The sequence below is a fragment of the Pogona vitticeps genome, chromosome 4, assembly GCF_051106095.1.
Source record: "Pogona vitticeps strain Pit_001003342236 chromosome 4, PviZW2.1, whole genome shotgun sequence".
Taxonomy (NCBI): domain Eukaryota; kingdom Metazoa; phylum Chordata; class Lepidosauria; order Squamata; family Agamidae; genus Pogona; species Pogona vitticeps.
In genome coordinates this window covers 40,417,827-40,438,928 of record NC_135786.1, presented here as the reverse complement: position 1 = coordinate 40,438,928, position 21,102 = coordinate 40,417,827, and the positions used below count along the sequence as shown (strand labels likewise).

Below are 21,102 nucleotides of genomic sequence, written 5' to 3'. Positions count from 1 at the left end.
GGCTAACAACAAGGCCAGTGGAGGTGATGGCATTCCAGTTGAACTATTTAAAATCTTGAAAGATGATGCTGTTAAGGTGCTACATTCAATATGCCAGCAAGTTTGGAAAACTCAACAGTGGCCAGAGGATTGGAAAAGATCAGTCTACATCCCAATCCCAAAGAAAGGCAGTGCCAAAGAATGCTCCAACTACCGTACAATTGCACTCATTTCGCACGCTAGCAAGGTTATGCTCAAAATCCTACAAGGTAGGCTTCAGCAGTATGTGGACCGAGAACTCCCAGAAGTACAAGCTGGATTCCGAAGAGGCAGAGGAACTCGAGACCAAATTGCTAACTTGCGCTGGATTATGGAGAAAGCCAGAGAGTTCCAGAAAAATATCTACTTCTGCTTCATTGACTATGCAAAAGCCTTTGACTGTGTGGACCACAGCAAACTATGGCAAGTTCTTAAAGAAATGGGAGTGCCTGACCACTTTATCTGTCTCCTGAGAAACCTATATGTGGGACAGGAAGCAACAGTTAGAACTGGTCATGGAACAACTGAGTGGTTCAAAATTGGGAAAGGAGTACGGCAAGGCTGTATATTGTGCCCCAGCTTATTTAACTTATATGCAGAACACATCATGCGGAAGGCTGGACTGGAAGAAACCCAAGCTGGAATTAAGATTGCCGGAAGAAATATCAACAACCTCCGATATGCAGATGATACCACTCTGATGGCAGAAAGTGAGGAGGAATTAAAGAACCTTGTAATGAGAGTGAAAGAGGAAAGTGCAAAAAACGGTCTGAAACTCAACATCAAAAAAACTAAGATCATGGCCACTGGTCCCATCACCTCCTGGGAAATAGAAGGGGAAGATATGGAGGCAGTGTCAAATTTTATCTTCCTGGGCTCCATGATCACTGCAGATGGAGACAGCAGCCCTGAAATTAAAAGACGCCTTCTTCTTGGGAGGAAAGCGATGACAAATCTTGACAGCATCTTGAAAAGCAGAGACATCACCTTGCCAACAAAAGTCCGAATAGTCAAAGCTATGGTTTTTCCTGTCGTGATGTATGGAAGTGAGAGCTGGACCATAAAGAAAGCAGACCGCCGAAGAATTGATGCCTTTGAATTGTGGTGCTGGAGGAGGCTCTTGAGAATCCCCTGGACTGCAAGGAGAACAAACCTATCAGTTCTAAAGGAAATCAACCCTGAATGCTCACTTGAAGGACAGATCCTGAAGCTGAGGCTCCAGTACTTTGGCCATCTCATGAGAAGAAAAGAGTCCTTGGAAAAAACCTTGATGTTAGGAAGGTGTGATGGCAAGAGGAGAAGGGGACGACCGAGGATGAGATGGCTGGACAGTGTCTGCGAAGCAACCAACATGAACCTGACACAACTCCGGGAGGCAGTAGAAGACAGGAGGGCCTGGCGTGCTCTGGTCCATGGGGTCACGAAGAGTCGGACACGACTAAACGACTAAACACACACACATCCCTTGTTACCCAGACTGCCTCACTCTGCCTCATAGTAGTACTGGACATATCAGGGATTATTAACTGTGATTGTATACGGTTGCTTAGTGCCCGAACATAGCTTTAAAAAACTTAGTAATTAAAATTTAAAGTTAGAAGGTATGGAAATCAAAAAAGTCTTCAATCAAGGAGACAAGCCATTTGTCCCCAGTTTCCATAGCTGCTGAGAGAAAAGAAAACTGGATACTTTAAATTTACCTTTTGTTTCCTAATGGTTTGGATAAGACATGCCCATGGGTCATGCCTACATGGAAAAATAACATACTTCCACATCTTCAGATGTGCAGAAGGTCCAAGTAAGGACTCCTTGAAATCAGCAACTGGGCTCATAAGGGTCCATATGCACCTCAGAAAGCTTCTGTGTTGGTCACCCTATTTACAAAGATAAATATATCAAGTAGCCTTGCAGTATCTTAATGACTAGCAAGTTTTATTTTGCATAGGCTTTTGAGGACAGCTGCCCAATGCATCTGAAGCAGTGGGCTACGGTCCACTACCTGGGAACTGACACCTTGTTAGATCGATGTGGCAGCTTTTGCAACTGGTGCTCCATACATGTAAATATTGAACAAAACAGCAGCCACAATAATCTCCTATAGGAGAATGCATATAGAACTGCTGGAGAGCACAGTGGTTTAGATATTTGGCTGCGGAACCAGAAGTTGGGACTTTAATTTCTGACTGTGCCTCCTTGACAGGGGTGGGACTTGATGATCCATAGGGTCTCTTTTAGCTCTTCGATTATAAAGCTAATGTCAAATAAATCTTGTTAGTCTTTAAGATGTAAGAGGACACTTTGTTTCTGCCACAACAGACTAACAGGGCTACTTCCTGGAAACTGCCATATATATATTACTCATCATTTTAATGTGTAGTCCCATATTTCAGATTTTTGGCAGTAAGAAAATAATAACAGATAACAACTCTGTGATCCATAAATCACAGAGATTTGCTCTGAGTATGCAGTGGTAAAATAAAAACAAAGGTTGGCAAGCATGCAGAGCTTTTTCTTTCTTTCTTTTTCATTCATGAAGCATGTATTTCAGGACTGGGCCTTTCTGTTCAGAAAGAAAATTTGCAACAGAACCTTCTTCATGTGCTACACCCAAAGTGATTCCTGTGCCTCCAAATTGTCCAGCCATTATCTTTATATATGCTGGCCAAGTATCCAAATATAATTCAAAGTACTAGTTTTAATCTACAAAGCCTTAAATGGCTTGGGTCCATGCTATCTAAAAGGCCACATCTACCTCTCTGAGTCTGCCTGGACTTTAAGATCATCAGAGGAGGCCTTTCTCTCAGCCCCACCACCTTCACAGGTGCGCTTGGCGGGGACATGCAAGAGGGCCTTCTCTGTTACTGCTCCCAGGCTGTGGAACTCCCTCCTACGGGAAGCTAGGCTGGCCCCATAGTTGTTTTCCGCAAGCAGGCAAAGGCCTTTCTCTTCAGGCAGGCTTTTCCTTAATAACTGTTGGCCTGAGAAGGGTTTTTAAATGGATTGTTGTGGTCTGTTTTAAATGTATTTTAGTATTGATTTTATTCCTGTTTTTAATGAAATGCTTATTTATTTCTTTTTTTAATATTTGTGTACCTACTGTTTTTAGTTTTTTAATATTGACTTTTTAATGACATCAGCCTCCTTGGGTTCTTTTTAAGGAGAAAGTGGGATAAAAATATTTTAAATAAATAAATAACAAATAAATGTAACCCCTTTTCTGCTGGCTTTATCACAATATTTTACTCACCTTTCTCCCAGTGCCTCCTGCTCTCCAATCACAGCACTGCTGCTTTATGACTTACACATGAAATTAATGATGTGTAATACTTCCAATGGGAATATAAGTATTATCAAATGGCCATTTTCCTTTTCTCTCTTTCTTCCCTCTTTTTCTTTTCTCTCCAGACCTTCTGTCAGATTACATCTGGTGGCAATGGGGCCTTCAGCCCTGCTTCCCCATTAAATGCCAGAACAAGAAGATCAACTGATCATTTCCTTGTGGATGGCTGAATAGGAAAGCCTAGAAGTTTCAGTGTGAGTTGCTGTAGGAACATAAGTGGAGAAAGAAGAATTGCTGACAGAATAACTGGACAGGCGTTTAAAGTATTCTCATCATACTGAAAGCAGATCACATACACTCCAAGTTAAAAGACTGGCTCCATACAGGGCATGCCTATCACAAGTGAGTCTATTTTTGCAGCAAAATAAAACAAACAAAAACCACTTAGTTGGAATGTGGAAACATTCATTTACTCAATCTTTCCCAAAATGACAGCCTCAGTCCATCCCAATGGTCAGACCAGAAGAATATTCCAGGGAGATGAGGGTACTCTGTGCAATGTAGTGTTTTCTATGCACTCTTTTACTGTTGAGTAATGGAAGGATGAGGCGTAGATGTCAGCATATTTACTTCTTTGATTTTAAAAAAGGCAACAATAAAACTGGTAAAATAGAATGGGAGTCTTTCAGAGGAAAATCTCCTCATTGGATGGTAGCAAAAAGAAGGCGCCGTTGTGTCCTCCTTTCTCATTAACAGATTTCACCAGCAAGGAGAAAGATGGGAGAATCAAGTGATGATTATAAGTGTAGAATGACATCCCATAAAATTCAGTGAATGAGGCAGAGTAAAGATTGATAAAAGCCTTATCTGAAACTTCTCTAGGATTTGACTCTGACTGATTTTTGGTATCACCTGGCAGGACAAAGTTCCAAATAAAGTAGTCCTAGATCGAGCTAGAATGTTTAGCATATATACATTACTGAAACAGCAATGTCTATGTTGGCTTGGGCATGTTGTAAGAATGGCTGTTGGTCGGATTCCAAAAGATCTCCTGTATGGAGAATTAATGCAGGGAAACTGCCCCAGAGGGAGACCACAGCTGCGATACAAGGATATCTGCAAGAGGGATCTTAAGGCCTTGGAAATGGATCTCAACAGATGGGAATCCCTGACATCTGAGCATTCAGCCTGGAGGCAGGCGGTGCATCATGGCCTCTCCCAATTTGAAGAGACCCTTGTCCAGCAGGCCGAGGCAAAAAGGGAGTCCTGAAACCAGCAAAATCAGGGAGCTGGACAGGGAACAGATTGTACTTGTCTTCAGTGTGGAAGGGATGGTCATTCTCGAATTGGCCTTCTCAGCCACACTAGATGCTGTTCCAAGTCCTCCATACAGAGCGCGATACCATAGTCTCTTGAGACTAAAGGATGCCTAAGCAATCAATCAAGATTTAATGGCAAGGTAAAAAAGTTAGTATTTTGATCTCAGTAAAGCAACAACCAGGGTGATATTAACCAAGATAAAGATGGGGGATAAAGTTGGATACTCTGAGTGCAAGTTATTCTACCCCCTCCCCAGCTAAACAAACCTCAAACAGACCTGGAGTTGGTTTGCTTCCAGGTGGACACATTAGTGCTACTAGCAAAAAATGAATCAAAACATTATGCAGCTATTCCATTTTTTTCCTTCCTAAATTGGTATGACAAGCAAAAAGTTTGAAAGAGTGGTAGACAAACAGGGAGGGGTTACCAAAGAAAAATGGTGTAATCTAGACCCCTCCCTGTAAGTTTTTGTGTATGAGATACCTCAAACTACCCCAGGGGAAAAGGAAATGTGATTGGCCTGACTCATATTGCCCAAAATGGTAACAGTTTTGTCATTGTATATATTATAGTTGGCTGATCAGGGCTTCTGGGAGTTGCAGACTCATGGGTAACGCAGGGGTCCAAGAACTCCTAGATTACCTAAGATTGAGAACCACTGGTTTACTATTCCAGTAGCAAACTGAACCATTTGTTGGCTGTTGGTCAGCAGATTCCCCATATAGACGGCTGTGATTATCTTGAGTTTCTAAAATGGCGGAAATCTCCCCAAATAGTGCCCTAATTCTGTTTAGCCTGTTGTACCTGTTACGAATATTGCTGACTTTTTCCTTGACAGCAATATTCAGTAATCCTCCTTTTCCTGTCTTGGCCTTAACAGAGAGATGAGGGTTAATCATTCACATTTAAGCACCATTAAGGGTTTTAAATGCAGGCATTTGCTTGTTCTTGGCCAGACAAATGCAGGACAGATGAAAATGAGGTATCCTTCCTGTCACCATTAATTAAAATTAGCACGGGAGATAGAAACCTTTTGTCAAGTTAGCTTCTCTGACTAGCTTTCTCCTAAGCCTGCCTTTTGCAATCTTTATGACTTGTGAGGCATTGACTGGTGAACATCACTCCCCCAGTCCTGCAGCCTCTTCCCAGTTAAAGGAGCTAGGAACTCAAAACTATCTGTGTGTACAAATGTTGTACAGACTCTGTTGTCATATGCTACCTGGAGAATGTTGATTTTACTGGGGAGACTGAGGTCTCCAAGTGTCTGAAATCTCCAGATACCTAGAAAATCAACTGAGAAATGGTAAGAGTGTAAAGCAATTAACACTGCTCTTTCATGATTTTTAAATTTTATTTGGATACAGTCTGCGCAAGGCTATGACCTATTATTGAAAAAAACACACCCTGCTTGGCCTTGGAATGCTGCATAGCACTGGAAAAGTTTATTGACTTCTTTCTGCCATCGTTCCATATAATGGACAAAAATATTTTTAATTAGCAAAGAATTATTTAGGGTGGATTCCTGTAAATTACGGCAATAAAGCAACAGTTGCCTTCCTTTGTCCATGCCATGGGCCCAATTCCTCGGCTACTATCTATAGTACAAAAAGACAAAAATATAAAGGAGAAGGGATAAGAGAACTGTAGTCAGTCACCATCACTAGCCACTGATTACAAAGACCACAAAGTTTGGCACAAAGGAAAACAGATATATTTTCTTCTTCTTAGTATCATTTTGTTCTAAGTATCAGTCAGTGGTTTCCAACCTTGGGTAACCAGATGTTCTTGGACTAAAACTCCCAGAAGTCTTCACTAATAGCTGTGCTGAGTTGTAGTCCAATAATATCTGGGACCCAAGGTTGGGAACCACTTGTCTAGATGGCTAAATATAGTTGTAAACAGTTACCAACTGTGACTAACTTTTTACTCAGCTTCACATAGCTTGGTGAGAGCAGAGGTGGGCAAATTGTGGCTCTGGAGCCTTTTTTGCCCTCAAGGCTAGTTTTTGTGGATCTCACTCTGCCCAGACTCCTCTGACTGCAATCAGTAGTTTTCTTCAACAAAAAAGGCAAACTGCTGCTCCCAGTAGTTTCCAATAGCAGTGATTCACCTTTTAATAGGTCACAAAGGTCTCCTGCAGTGTTTAATATCTGCAATTACATTTTTAAAAAACACACACACAGAGAAGTAGACTTCTGGCCATTTCCAGTTTCATTTCTCCAAACTTTAGAAATAAGAATTTCCCACACTGTAGCAGGGACTTTTCAGTTTGCCAGCTTTGTTAATCTATCCAGGAACTTCAGAAAGCATCCCAAAGAAATCATGTAAAACACCTAGATTTTTTGGGGTGTCTTTGAGTTCTCATTCTATGACTTAAGTGTGCACCACTGTCTGGAGGAACAAAAGCCACAACCTCAGCACCTGCAGTGAAGAAGCCTTGGTAACGACAATGGGGTTAGAGAGTCAGCTTTTCATTCCATTGTCTTCTGCATCCATTAATTAGCAGCACATTTAATACAGGTATTTTATTCATCACAAAAGTGATTTAGATTCTTTTCAACTACTTCCATATCTGAATGGCAGAGACTCTGAAAGAATTAGACATTCTATTAAGACACATAGGCTGGAATCCTGTTGCATAGCTATGCTGGCAGAAGGTCAGTGATGTAACTTGTTATGGCCAATTGCAGCTCATTGGTGAGCCTCCACTTGGATTCCTCATTGCACGCCCATCAGTGGACTTGTTGAATGAGCAAAGAGTCCAAGTAGGGACTCATTGATTGGTGCCAATGTGCCACTGCAAGTTATGCTGAAGAGAGTTCTCTCGAGTTCTTTCCATTACAATTATAAAAGAACCTATAAATTAAAAAAATTAAGTTCCTATCAAATTTTTGAATTCTTATAAAATTGAACTGCAATGAAATTCCAATCCATTGCTGATTAAAGTCCATGTACAATGTTCTGTGTGCCATCTCATAAAATTATGGAGCAGTGCTCTTTGTTTGTTTAGTGTTGCATATTTATGAGTTTCAGATTTAACTAGGAGAAAAGAAGCAGAAAATTTTCCCAAATCTGTTTTACACTCAATGCTTGCCACCATGACAGGTTACTAAAGCATACCCAGCAAATTTTCAGTGTGGAGGAAATACCTTACTAAGCATTTTACTTTCCAAATTGCAGTTGCTATGACAACATGATTGAATCCTTTCATTAAAAAGGCAATGCCCTATGATTAGTTTCCAACAATTCAACTTTTTAATTAGGTTGGGACCCCCCTCCCCCCAAGTTATGCAGCATAAGCTGTTATTGCAAATGCTTAAGCTTGAAATCAGTATTGGAATAGTTCACCAGGCACAAAAGTGATACTAACAGCTTTAATGGTCTATATCAGTGTAGGATGCAGCCTAACAGGCCCTAGACTTTAAGCAAGAGAAAAGGTCAAATCTTTGAATACAATAAACCACAAAATTTTCCTCAATGTACTTGTAATACTCTTGTTACAGATCTTCTAAACTCAGTAGTCACCTGCCACACCATCCCAGCAGCCTACTGGTGCATCCTACGCTTTGTATACTGTTGGAACCCACCTGCGTTCAATGTCCTTATTTTTTTAAAAAAAAAATGCCAATATACAAATACATATCTATAATTTACATTAAAATAAGTATTTTAAATTAGACTGCAGTCTTAGCACCAATTTATCTGGGCTTAAACCTCACTGAATTCAATTGGACTCATTGTTTGAGTGGATATATACGGGTCTACTCAAAATCTTGAGTAGATTTTTGACTGATTTTTTAATCTCCGTGAATATGCTCACTACAAAATGTGTAACAATACCAAATATTGTGTTTCTGCATCTGCTATTCCATTCCTCATTAAATGTGCCAACATCAGTGTTTTTGAAATTTTATTACACATTGCATTTCAATCTAGTGGGGTTGAACATTGTTTTTGCAGACTATTTGCATATCTTGTCCCGAAGATTGCAGTAGTTGACAATACCTAATACCGAATTATTCCGAGAAACAGCACAACATTTAAAATCCACTAAGATTTTCTTTAACAATTAAATTGGGCTTCCGGTTCCGGCTCAGCCAGGCAAGACGCTCATGGCTACACAGCGGTGATTTTATCTTTATTTTATGTAATTTTATATGGTTTTTATAGCTTTTGTTTAGTTGAAGTTCCTATTCTACCTCTTGGCTGAAGGCATGATTTTAACCTTGGTAAAAGTAAACACAGAGATAATGACCACTGGAGCTGCCGAGAGATATTAGAAATACCTCTGTACGACAGAATTACACAACTGCAGCCTTGGGAAGAAAACAGAAGAAAATAACACCGCTACTGCGGACAGTAAGCACCTGCTTGAATCAAGTCTGCAAGAAAAACATTTACTTTGTTTAAGAAAAGCCATCTGCCTTCGGGGGTTGTTTGGCATACAGCAGGGGCGGATCCGCTGACTCCGTCAATCTACAATTGACTCACAGTGAGTAAAAGTCCTCCAAGGAACGGGTGGAACAACCTGCCCCTTTAATGGTTTATGTTTGAGTGTTTACCGGAGCTAAGAAGTGTTTTTATACAGCTACTACTGACCGTAACTGTGAAACCCACATTCTTCTCCCTTTGAGTGGTAGTTTGCACCTGCAGAAGTAGAAGGGGACACTAAATAAGCTTAATTTGTGGAGTATAACTATGGTCACTACTAGGACCAAAAAAACCTATGGCAAGTTAAAAAAGGCTCCCAAAAAGCGAAATCAGAAATCTATAGCAGACTTCTGTGTGGTCTCAGATCAACGTGAACATGTACCCTCCTATAATCAAAGGCCGCTGAGGGAATTTACATCAAGTACCCCACTTACTACGGACAATGTAGGCATAAGTAATGGAGAGACATACCAGGGGGCTGCAGTCGGAACTCCGCACTCCGGAGGAGAAATTGGCAATTGGTCTCTGGACCCAGAACTCCTAGAGAAGGCTCTCTCTGCCTCTATGGAATCATTCTATAAATACTTAAATCTATCAACACCTGGGCCTAAGGAGAACCATATGGAAGGAACAGTAGGCCCCCAAGATGCTCAAGGGCCCGAGAGTGAACAAACTAGGATTATTTACACCCAACTACGTGATCAGTGTCTCCTCTCAGCTAAATCCAACCAGACAATTTTCAATAATCTGCATGATCTAAAGAAAGAAATCGCTGATACTAAAGCAATACTACAATGCATTGCTGACATGATAAAGTTGGGGATTTTAAAAGCAGCACCCCCCTCAAACCCTCAGAATACTGAACAGAGAGGACTTCAGGCAAAAAAGGAACTGGGTACAAAAGATCAAACACACAAAGATAACTCCCTAGCCTTTAAAGGTCAGAGTTACCCACAGTTATCAGAAAAAGCAACTCAGGACCGAATGCCCATCTCTGGGAAGACCCCAAAGGCCTGGGCTGATCCATATGAGCGAAATGAGGACACAGAGGACACAGAGGGACCTGACCTAACATCCTCTAATCTAGAGCTAATAACCATAGACGAATGGTGGGGAAACACCCCAGAAGAACCCTATCCCCAGCATCCACTTGCTGTGACAACATGCAAGGAAAATATACAGATTAAAAAACCCCAATGGTCAGCAACCTCAGACAGTGAAGGGTCCACCCCTGCTGAAAGCCCATCACTCAAGCCTGTGAACCACATCACCATCTACAACTGGCCACTAAGAAAACCAAATGGCACCTGGGCCTCCAACTCAGAAGTATTGCGGACAATAACAGAAATTCTGGGCAAGGATTGGGATGCTCAAATGAACACAAAATGTTACTGCATCTATCCCAGCAAGCCCGGGCAACTAAGAGGCAGGGTGCACTTGATCTTCGCCAATAGTGAACAGGCCCATCATTTTTGGAGCCTGTTGTACAAGTTTGAAAAAATAGCAGTATCTTTCAAATGGGGAATACATACAACTTACTCAAATATCAACCTAAGACCGATCACAAAATTGGACACCTACAAACTAACAAATACATCCAGAGAAATTCAGGTTCCAGAACAAAGAGATGGCCCCACAGCCGCTTCCATAAGGAAGATAACAGCCGAAAAACCTAGCTATGACCTGTACAGAGATAGGGCTGAAGCCTCCACCATTTACAACAGATCACCTTCCAAAACCAAATCAGATGGCAGAGGAAAGGAAACGCAGATCAATGTTGCAACCTTCCCAAACAATATCCCAATTAACAAGCCTCGTGATCTTACAAGCAAAATCAAAAACCAGAGTAATCAGGTGAAAATGCTCTCAAGGCCAAGGCATCTTTCAAAAGGTATTACATCCTCCAGGAAAAATAGAATATACCATCCATACAAAGAGAAGTTACATCCAGCCTGCTCAATGGGAACTATTTCCGACTCCACCTCTGAGTGGCATATGGGCAATAGATATGCCCCTTTAGTAGCTTATCCCCAGAACTGACTATTGGAAGGCAAAAAATATAAACATCTTAAGAAGCCTTTGTCCAGGAATATTGCATGGGGGGAAAACAAACAAAAAGTCCAACTCCACAAAGATACCACAGTTCCAAACACAACAACGACTACCTACCTGGGTAGAGCTGAAAGATATCCCTTTAGCAGAGAGACACAAAGAAATCAAAACAACAAAGACTGGGCCCGTAAAGATTATCCTTTTCCCACACCAGTTGCTCCCCTCACCTACAGAGGATGTCAGTCATCAGATGTATCCCTGCCTGCTCTGGAGAAGCTAACGTTATACAAGGAAGGGAACCCCATTAAAATGCTCTCTGCCACAAGAGGGGAAATGACCCCAAAGGCAGAACAACTGAACATTCAGGAGCGAAATGAGGCACCAGACACTCAAGAATCACGGTGTGCCCCAGAAAGCAACCAAACATCTGCATCTAAAATTGAACTTTTATCATGGAATGTGGCAGGTTGGACCAGATGTATCTCCCAAACCCATGATACTCCTTTCTTTCGTAGCAAATATGACATCATTCTTTTGCAAGAAACTTGGTCTGACAAAGATATAATTCTAGATGGTTTCAACTCTTTCATGGTAAAGGCAATCCCAGGGCGCGGACCGGGGAGACTGAAGGGGGGACTGAGCATCCTGGTATCAACGGCTCTGAAAGTGAAATCTACGATGAAACCCCCCTGAGACAGCTGGCCATGGCAGTAGTACTTACAGGAAGTATGAAAACCCTATTGATTATTAACATATACTTACCTCCCACATCCAGAAAAGCTGAAACAGAAGGAAACTGGACAGACCTTGAAAACTATGTAAGAGAGCTTATCATGGAACATCCGGATGCTCTGGTCCTGACTGGTGGGGATCTAAACGCCCGTATGGGACCAGATGATGACTATCTGGGAACCAAATTTAAGATGATAGCCAACATAAGAAATGATAATGTGGGGACCCAGAATCAGGAGAGGGCATCTAAGGACCAACATGCAAATTATGCCGGGGCCTGTCTGTACAAATTTGCCTACAGACTGGGCCTCTCAGTTTTAAATGGCACAATCACAGGTGATACTCCAGGAAAATATACATTTATGGCAGCAACTAAAGCTAGTACAATTGACTACATCCTGGTGTGCAGGGGGCTCCTTTCCATGGTCAAAACTCTCCAAGTACTTCCTTACATGGAGGGGGATCATTTCCCCCTACATCTAAGTTTCCACCTAAACGTCAGAGATTTAGACACAGAACCAAGATATCATACTGAAATTACAGCACTAGAAAGAGTGGGTTGCCGAGTAAGATGGTCACCTAAACTGGCACAAAATTTAAAACAACTTTTAACTTCGAAAAATTTGATTGATGCCCTTAATCCAGTAGGAAGCCAGACAGTCCACTGGAATCCCATAGATAAATATGAAACTCTCCTACAACAATTACAGCCACATCTCGTCCACTCATATAGCAGAAACCTTCAGAATTCATATAACCGATCCAAACCTTGGTTCAACCAAAGCTGTAAGGCAGCAAAACAATTAGTTAATCAGACATACCAGGAATACCTGAGAGCAGAAGACCATGTCAAAAAAGAGGTCCTCCTAAAACTACTGGTACATAAGAAAGAATACAAACAGCAGATACATCACAGTAAAAGAGAACACACGAGAGAACTATGGAGGAAGGTGATTGAAGCAGCAAAAGCCAAAAATCCATCCCTTTTCTGGAAACTAATCTCAGGCAGACTATCAGAGCCCAAACACCCATTATCCTCTTGTATTCCACCAGATAAATGGGTATCCCACTTTACAAGTATGTATGAGGATGTTATTGTACCCCCTTCTCCAGTAATGCTTGGAAGCACTCCCAAATGGCCCCCGGTGACCCCAGGCGAAATAATAGCTCATATAGATCAGTTAAAAAATGGAAAAGCCCCAGGCCTTGATGGCATCCCACCAGAACTCCTAAAAGAAAACAAGACATGGTGGGGCTCTTTTCTAGCACCTCTCTTCACCCATATTAATGACACAGGCCAAATCCCGATATCATGGAAAACGGCCACAGTGGTCCCATTTTATAAGAAAGGGAAAAGGGAGGATCCAGCCAACTACAGGCCAATAAGTTTGCTGAATATTATAAGCAAACTATATGCAAGGCACCTCCTAGACAAACTCCTGGAGTGGCTCGAAGTAGAAAATATCATTGGGGCAGAACAAGCAGGCTTTCAGCCAGGGAGATCCACAATAGAACAATGCCTAATTATACAGCATCTTATAGAGAAATACTCAGCCAAAGGAGTAACATCACTCTATGCTGCCTTTGTGGACTTTAAATCAGCATTCGATTCTATATCGGGAACACACCTCTGGGACAATCTATCAAACTCATCTATAGACAAAAGACTTCTATATCTAATCAGGGCCCTACATGAAGAAACATACCTGAGAGTCAGGTGCAGCAGACAGGGACACCTCACGGAATCTGTGCAAACGCACAGAGGTGTTAGGCAAGGCTGCCTGCTGGCACCAGCATTATTCATATTTTACATAAACGACTTATCAAGCTGGCTTAACACCGCCGATCTCCATTCACCTAAACTTACAGATAGAACAGTGCCAGCCTTACTCTATGCTGATGATACAGTAATTCTATCCAGAACCCCCATAGGGCTGAGGAGGGCACTTAAGAAGCTTGCCTCATACTGTGAATATAAATCATTAACGATTAACTATCAGAAGACCAAGATAGTCGCCTTTGGACAGAGACCCAAGAGTAGGTCATGGCAAATAAATGGACACAGTATCGAGCAGGTGAACAGCTTCAAATATCTGGGGGTAGTATTACAGGCCTCAGGATCTAGGCTTCAGCATAGTAAATTTGTGGCTGATCAGGGAGAAAGATCGGCAAATAGTATAGTAAAATTCCATCTCTCCCAAGGAGGGTCCTTCATACCGGCAGCCCTCAAATTGTATAGAGCAAAGGCATTAGCCCAGCTGCTGTACGGCTCATTCATGGGGCCACCCAGTTCTCACTTCGCACCACAAGAAATAGTCCAATCCAAATTCTTAAGAACTATACTCCAGGTCCCAAGATGCGTGTCAAATGCAAGGATAAGGCTAGAAACAGGATGCCTTAAAGTAGAAGCCTGGATTAGAATTCAATCTATATATATGTGGCTAAAGGGACAGTTAAATCCAGAAGGCCTATTTTCCTTATTATTTAAAGATAACTATCAATCTAAGTGGGTTAAATCGGTCCAGGGCTACTTGGGGAAAATTGGCCTCTCACCTCAGGCACTTATATCCTCTGGAATAGAGCAGGCAAAACAAATAGTTAAACAAAGAATAGAGGACAATGAATACCAAACAGACCTTTCTAGCATCCAAAATATGGCAGCACGGACTTACATCAAAAATTGTATGGTACCGGCCAAATACTTAACATCTCTGGAAATTAAAGGAATTAGAAGAGCCTTTACTCTGGCAAGGTGTTTGGCCCTCCCCTCTGCTGTACTAGAAGGGAAGTATAAAAATACCCCTTTTGCTGAAAGGTTATGCTCCTGCCACCTGAGGGAGATCGAGACCATACAGCACATGTTCTTCACCTGCCCATTGTATGAAGCAGTGCGAAAAGAGACTATAACCCCCTTAATAGATAGATTGCCAGGACGTTCAGAGGGAAATAGGCTAGAGTTCCTTCTCTCAGATGTTGATGTCCAGATCACCTGTCGGGTTGCGAGGTTCTGTGTAGCAATTCTTCGATTGCGGAAGTTAAATACCAATTAGATTGCCGTTCCCAGTTGTATGTATGCCAACATGTTCTAATGGAATACTGAAAGTTAGAAATTTTAAGGTTTTATAAGGTTTTATACTTATGTGACTGGTCTAAGGACTGTAAATAAACTATTGATTGATTGATTGATAACAATTAAATTAAGAAGAAGCTGAAAGTTGTTCCAATAAAAAAAGCAGGATGTTATTGCAAAAATAAATATTAGACCCATGCACTGATTTCATGTAGAAATACTTTATAAATGCATTTCATTTTCTAAGCAAGTGTTTTAAAAGCTTCTTTGAGGTTTTCCTCTTTTTTCCTTCTCTATCTAAAGAAGAAATGGACTTGTTTGCTAATTGCTAGTGGAAGAGGATGAAAGAATGAATTGCTGCAATACAGTACTGAGATAGGGATGGCCTGTTCCTCCTAGTGGCCAAAATCCTGTCGCTCAGCTTAGTAAATTGCAGCAGAAAGTGCCCATTAACTCAATGGGGACTTAGTGAGACACCTCCTTGGTAAGTTCCATTGATTCAAATGGGTCTACTCTACCTCTAACTTATTATGTTAAAATAAGTCACAGATAGCATAGGCCCATTTGACTCAATGGAATTTATAGAGCAGTTGACTTACTAAATCCTGATTGATTCATTGAACCTATTGTAGTGTGATTTGCTATGACAAGCAACAGGATTTTGGCCACTGTCTTGCAACACTCAGGGGCTGGAAAGGCAAAAAGCATTGAGTACACATCAGGAATCAGTAACATAACCTACAGATTCTCAGTGTGTTTTAATATTCAAGGACAAAAGAAGGATGATGCTTTCCTATGTACAAATGACACTAATGGTCATTGTTATCAAGCACAATAATTTTCTTCAGTGAATATGGCTTGGGAGCAGAGATGAGAGATTCATTCAGTTTGTATTTTAATGCAGTTTTTCTTAATTTACACTTCCTAAGTCAATAAGTAAACCAAGATGCAATTACAGTTCAATATTTGTACTCTACCCATTTTTATTCCATTTTGTCATTGCTGTTTGTTGCCATTTAGTTGTTTTCCCTGCTCGTTTCTTCTCTTTTAGTGGGTGAGGTGCCTACTTAGCATCTTGGATTTTGCAAGTTTTTATTGTATTACTCCTGACAGTGATTTTGTCCAGAGTAGCATGTGAATGAATCATTTGTGGTAAATTAAGTTTGAGGTTATGTGTCTGACTGTGCAATGTTTGCATAGACAGGGACCAAAGTCAGCATTTATAAAGATTTTCACTAGAAAACAAGTGTCTCAGTGATCACCTTTCCAAAAGGAATAAGCCTCACAGCTAGAAGCATAGCTCTGCTGATTCAGTTGTTTTCATTCATTTATACTGTACTTTTCTGTTAAATGCATACAACATACTGTAACCTATGAGAAAACTAAAAGAGTACAATTAAAAATATAAGAAGTAGAAAGAACAAGATACGGTGACGCCCAATATCTTACAAGTGGACTTCTGATCATCGGACTCCTGTAAACCCTTGCACCTTTCTAGAATTTGCTCTGGGAGGTTCCCCAACACATCAGAATAGGTTTCAAGGGCACTTCTAGGACAGTACCTGCTACCTCCCCCTTCTGCTGATGGAAGCTATTCTATGTGAGGGGCAAGTGACTGGATTCAGACTTTTGAAGTGCATCTTAAAGAGCAGGCAGCTTCATATGGAGAAAGTGAATCTTAAGGTAAGTTTGTCTTAATATATTAAAGCCATTTAAGAATGTAAGATTTGCACTTTAAATAGAGCCAGGAAATAAGTGAATAGCTAGAAGAGGACTTTAAGTCAGTGGTGGGGAACTATAACTACCCAACCAAAGCAGCCTTAGTCAGAAATCCACATACCAAGAAAAATAAACAAATTAAATGAGCAGCCATGGATACTACTATAGAAGAGGGTAACAAACATTTATTTTCTGTTGCATTTCTCTGAGACAAGAGATTGGTGTTTGCATTCCTGTGGTATGTGGGACTGGGGCCCATAGTGGGTGAGGCTCAAGCCCATGGGAAAATTGCATACAAAAACAACATAAAATCTAAGATGTGCAGCAAGCATCTACTGCAGTAAGTTACCATCTGTGCATGCCCTGTCTGCTTTCTTGCATCTACTCATTTCCTCAGAGGAGCACCCAGCTCAACTCTCATACATTTATGGAGGATAAAATGGAACTAGATTTTTTTATTTTTTTAGGAAAACCAGTGAAGATATATAATATTGAGGTTGAAACAGCTACATTTTTCAATTATTAAAGAGTCTTCAGCACCTTAAAGACAAGTTACATGACACAAACTGTCATGGACTGCAGCCTGCCCCATCAGATGAATCCGTTGGAGGTCACTGGTCATGCTGGGCAGGGAATTTTGGAAACTGTTGAAAGCAACTTTCCTGAGATCTTCAAAATATTGTCCTTGCCAAGTCTCTTGCAGGAAAACATCAGAACCCATGGCACTTTAAGTATTAAGAACTAAATACAGTTGTTCCTCCCAGCTACAGCAGATACACTGGTTGAATGGGGCTTAACAAGCCCCATTGATTCTGAAGACCCACTGTACTTCAGACTAACAATTGGATTTAGCCTTACTAATGTTATTATGCCACTAGCAGCTTTTACTCGGCTGTGAATGAGCATTTTTTTCTTCAAATTCCACCACCATCACTCCACCGTGAGCCCATTCATTACAGTACTATGACTCCATTGCTTTCAGTGCTACTACAGCCTAAGCTTTGTAATAAGATCATAATCAGGGCAGGGCAACTGGGGCTAAGCCTCAGGGTGCTATATTTAGAGGGTGTGGCAATTGCCTTGTCCTCTGCTGATCCCTCTCAGAAGCAAGGAGCTAAAGACAAGCTGTTATGCAGCTCAAGCTCACTCATGTGGAGTAAAAGCTACTAGTGCCAAAGCACTGTGGCATCCAGGCATCTGGGAATGGGAATGGGACCCCATCACTAAACCAAGCTCTGCAGTCCCTATTTGTAAACCCTTGACACTGGGGGGAGGGAGAAAGAAAGAAAGAAAGAAAGAAAGAAAGAAAGAAAGAAAGAAAGAAAGAAAGAAAGAAAGAAAGAAAGAAAGAAAGAAAGAAAGAAAGAAAGAAAGAAAGAAAGAAAGAAAGAAAGAAAGAAAGAAAGAAAGAAAAACTTCCAACAGCTTGTACCACTGGAGGGGAGGCGATGAGATGTGAGGGGAGGGGAAGCAAAGCAAAGCAGACCTGTACTTCATAAACTACCCTTCTGATCCTGATTTGCTTCTCAGGAACCCAGCAATCAAAAGAGAATGAAATGCTCCAGATCAACTGCCTTTCTTTTTCTCTCTTCAGGGCATGCACTACTGGAGTTTTCTTCATTTCATTTATTTTTGGCATCTAGGTAGCTAGACACAGGCATGGCTTGATAAATAGTTGCTGTGTGGTACAGTACTTTACTTCTTGCTGCAGACAGGTGAGCTTGGGCTGCGTGCCTTTAGCTCATCACTTCTGAGAAGAGTCAGTAGATGATAGGGTAATCGCCATGGTCTCCAAATTTGGTATAGACTGGAGGGGTGGATTCTTCCCACATGCCAAAATTACTAGTTACGGCTCTGACTAAGTTTGCAACACACGCACTGGGGATTGGAAGAGGACAGACCACTCTACCATTTTCTCTCTCTAAGGATTTGAAAGATGTCAATAATAGTCTAAGACTTTTGTCATTGCTTAAACATACTGAAAGGTAATAACAGGCTTCTTTCTTGCAAAACAGTAGGACAGAGTAGTGATTTCATGTTGTTGTTTTTTCTGACACTGTGGTTTCTACAATGCCTGAAGACTTCTTTTTTAAAAAAAACATGAAAACAATGAATATGGACAGCTAAAAGTGCAAATGGGCATCAGGTGGCAACCCCTAGCTGAAAAACAATCCTATCAGCTTGCCAGACAGACAAGAAAAAATGTTCATCTGATGCCTCAGAACAATTTCTGAAGGATTTATTGGTACAGCAGCTGTGACTCTACAGATGGACTCAGGTCGCACATGATATTTGTCCAAATGCTTATACATGAACTGAATCAAGCCTATTTTTGCATCTCTGTAGTGACCACAAGGTGTAGGAAAGAGCCCACTTCATGGAGTGGATTCACACTCCTCTTACGTTAAATCCAGCATTCATAAGGTTTTAAAATATTAAAACCAAAGAGGGCATAATGTGATTTAAAGCACAGGAAGGGTAATAGGAATTATTATTTGAGTGATCAGATGAGAACTTCACTTTAGGACTTTAGGGTCTGTCTTTCTTTCCCCGCACTTTGGTTTCTCATTGGTAGTGCCATTGCCAAAGTTAAGAGCAGCCTCCTGCTTCTGTTCCTTGCACTAATTGTGCCAGAAAATTTTGAGAGCATCATGTAACCCTACCAACCTCAATTGCATTTACCCATTTATGGAAAGATTTACCCACCTCCTAGAAATTCAGTAACACATAAATACTGGCATGTACGTAGACACATATGAGATAATAGTATCTTCAGGTGGATGCAGAATGAATCATATGCCAATCTGTATGCCTTTATTTGGGTACAGACTGAATCAGGGGGCCAGTGCAGAGCCCTAATATGGACTTATAATATCTGTCCATTTCTTGTCACCAAATGCTATAATATTTTTAATGTGGTCTTTGTTTCACTTATGCTTTTTCTAGAGTCCAACTAATGATGTATGAGAAGGAATATATCAATTAAGCCTTGTTGTTTCAACACCCATTGTGATGGGTTTACGCATCAGTCAAAACCAGCCATTTTTGTTCCAAGGAACAAAAGCAATTTATGGCTTGTGTGTGATGCTACTGGCTCTGTGTACCTTGTAGTAAATTTGTTTGTTTACCCTACAAAGGTGTCCTAGAAATGTAAGAAATATGTAATGTATAAAAACAGCTAAATCCCATCACATAGCCATGAGCAGTCACACCTACAGAGCATAGCCTTTGCACATGGAAGGTTTCAGATTCATTCTCAAAGAACTCCAGTTAAAAACCATGAATCTCAGACTCTAGAGAGATTCATTCAGTGCGGTGTTTCCTAAACAGACATCTACTTGTCCTGACCTTCCTTCAAACTAGACTGATATTTGTAGGTTTGCAGATGTTTCTTTCTTCCTTCTCACATTTTTTTCTTGACCCTCTCTAGGAGATGGCAGAGGAGACATCTTGCTTTTATCCTGAATAAGTGAATGGGCTGCTATGGCTGCCTTCATCTCCAACTTAGCTAGAACAAGAACTCCTATCCATCTTGTCTATCTCTCTGCATTTCTCTAATGTCCACTAGCTTTCTTATTTTCTTAAAACAGTAAGTATGTATGTGATTCTAGCAACCCCAAAGGAGGAATTGTGCTGTGCTAACCATTCTGATTTCCAAGGACTGAATCTACAAGTTAACAGAGAGGTTGATTACATTTAGCTTTCTTTTTGGTCTTCTGCAGGGATGGGCTGGTTCACTCCTAAAGACAGCAATCAGATGACATCTTTGATGGAGTGAACCAGTCCACTCCCAGATCATTCCTACCTATATGTAATACACATGCCTAACTCGTAATACACTTTTCTTAGGCTGTTTTTAAAGTGATGCAGTGCATATTCATTGCTTTAGTACACACTTCCTTTCTTTTGCTTTAAACTATCTTGGCAAATTATTGGTGTTGAATTTCCTGATTCTGTAGCGGCTCTCTTCTTAAGTCACTTCGTGATATTGGCAATTTGAAAGCAGGCCGCTGCAGACCAAATAGGGTTGTTTGAGAGCTGTATGCCATTTGGATGCAGGGATCATGCTAAATGGCATACGAAACCTCCTAGCAGCCCTATTCAGCCCACTCCAGTTGCCATGTGTAGACAAGCCGTTAGCTACTGTTTGGCACTGCTTGCACTCCTAACAAACTCATGTATCCACCAACCGGGCATGTGCTTTTTGATCCTGAAATATCTCAGTGGCTTGTCAGACAGCCCAAAACAGTATTTTGATGTTACATCTTATGAAATCCCATGGGATATTGCTGCAATCTGCCACACCAGCAGCAATGGCCCTTTGGCATTCCAGGAAGTGCACAGGAAGAGGGGAGGACAGAAGGAGAATGTCTTGTTTCCTTGCCAGCCAGAGCACTGCACTGGTGAACCTACTGTCTACAAGATAACACCACTGCTTTGGAACTGAACGGACAATGCCCTAAATAACAGGGAAAATCCT

The 21,102-nt window shown here is 41.1% G+C and overlaps 1 long non-coding RNA gene across 1 annotated transcript in view; it reads left to right on the top strand.

The window, feature by feature from the left end:
- The first annotated feature begins 16,494 nt into the window (after positions 1-16,494).
- The window catches only part of LOC144589170 (uncharacterized), a 37,276-nt gene continuing 32,668 nt past the window's right edge, over positions 16,495-21,102 (top strand). Inside the window, exon 1 of the long non-coding RNA XR_013545113.1 lies at positions 16,495-16,586. This is a non-coding gene — a long non-coding RNA (uncharacterized LOC144589170). The remainder of the gene's footprint in view (positions 16,587-21,102) is intronic.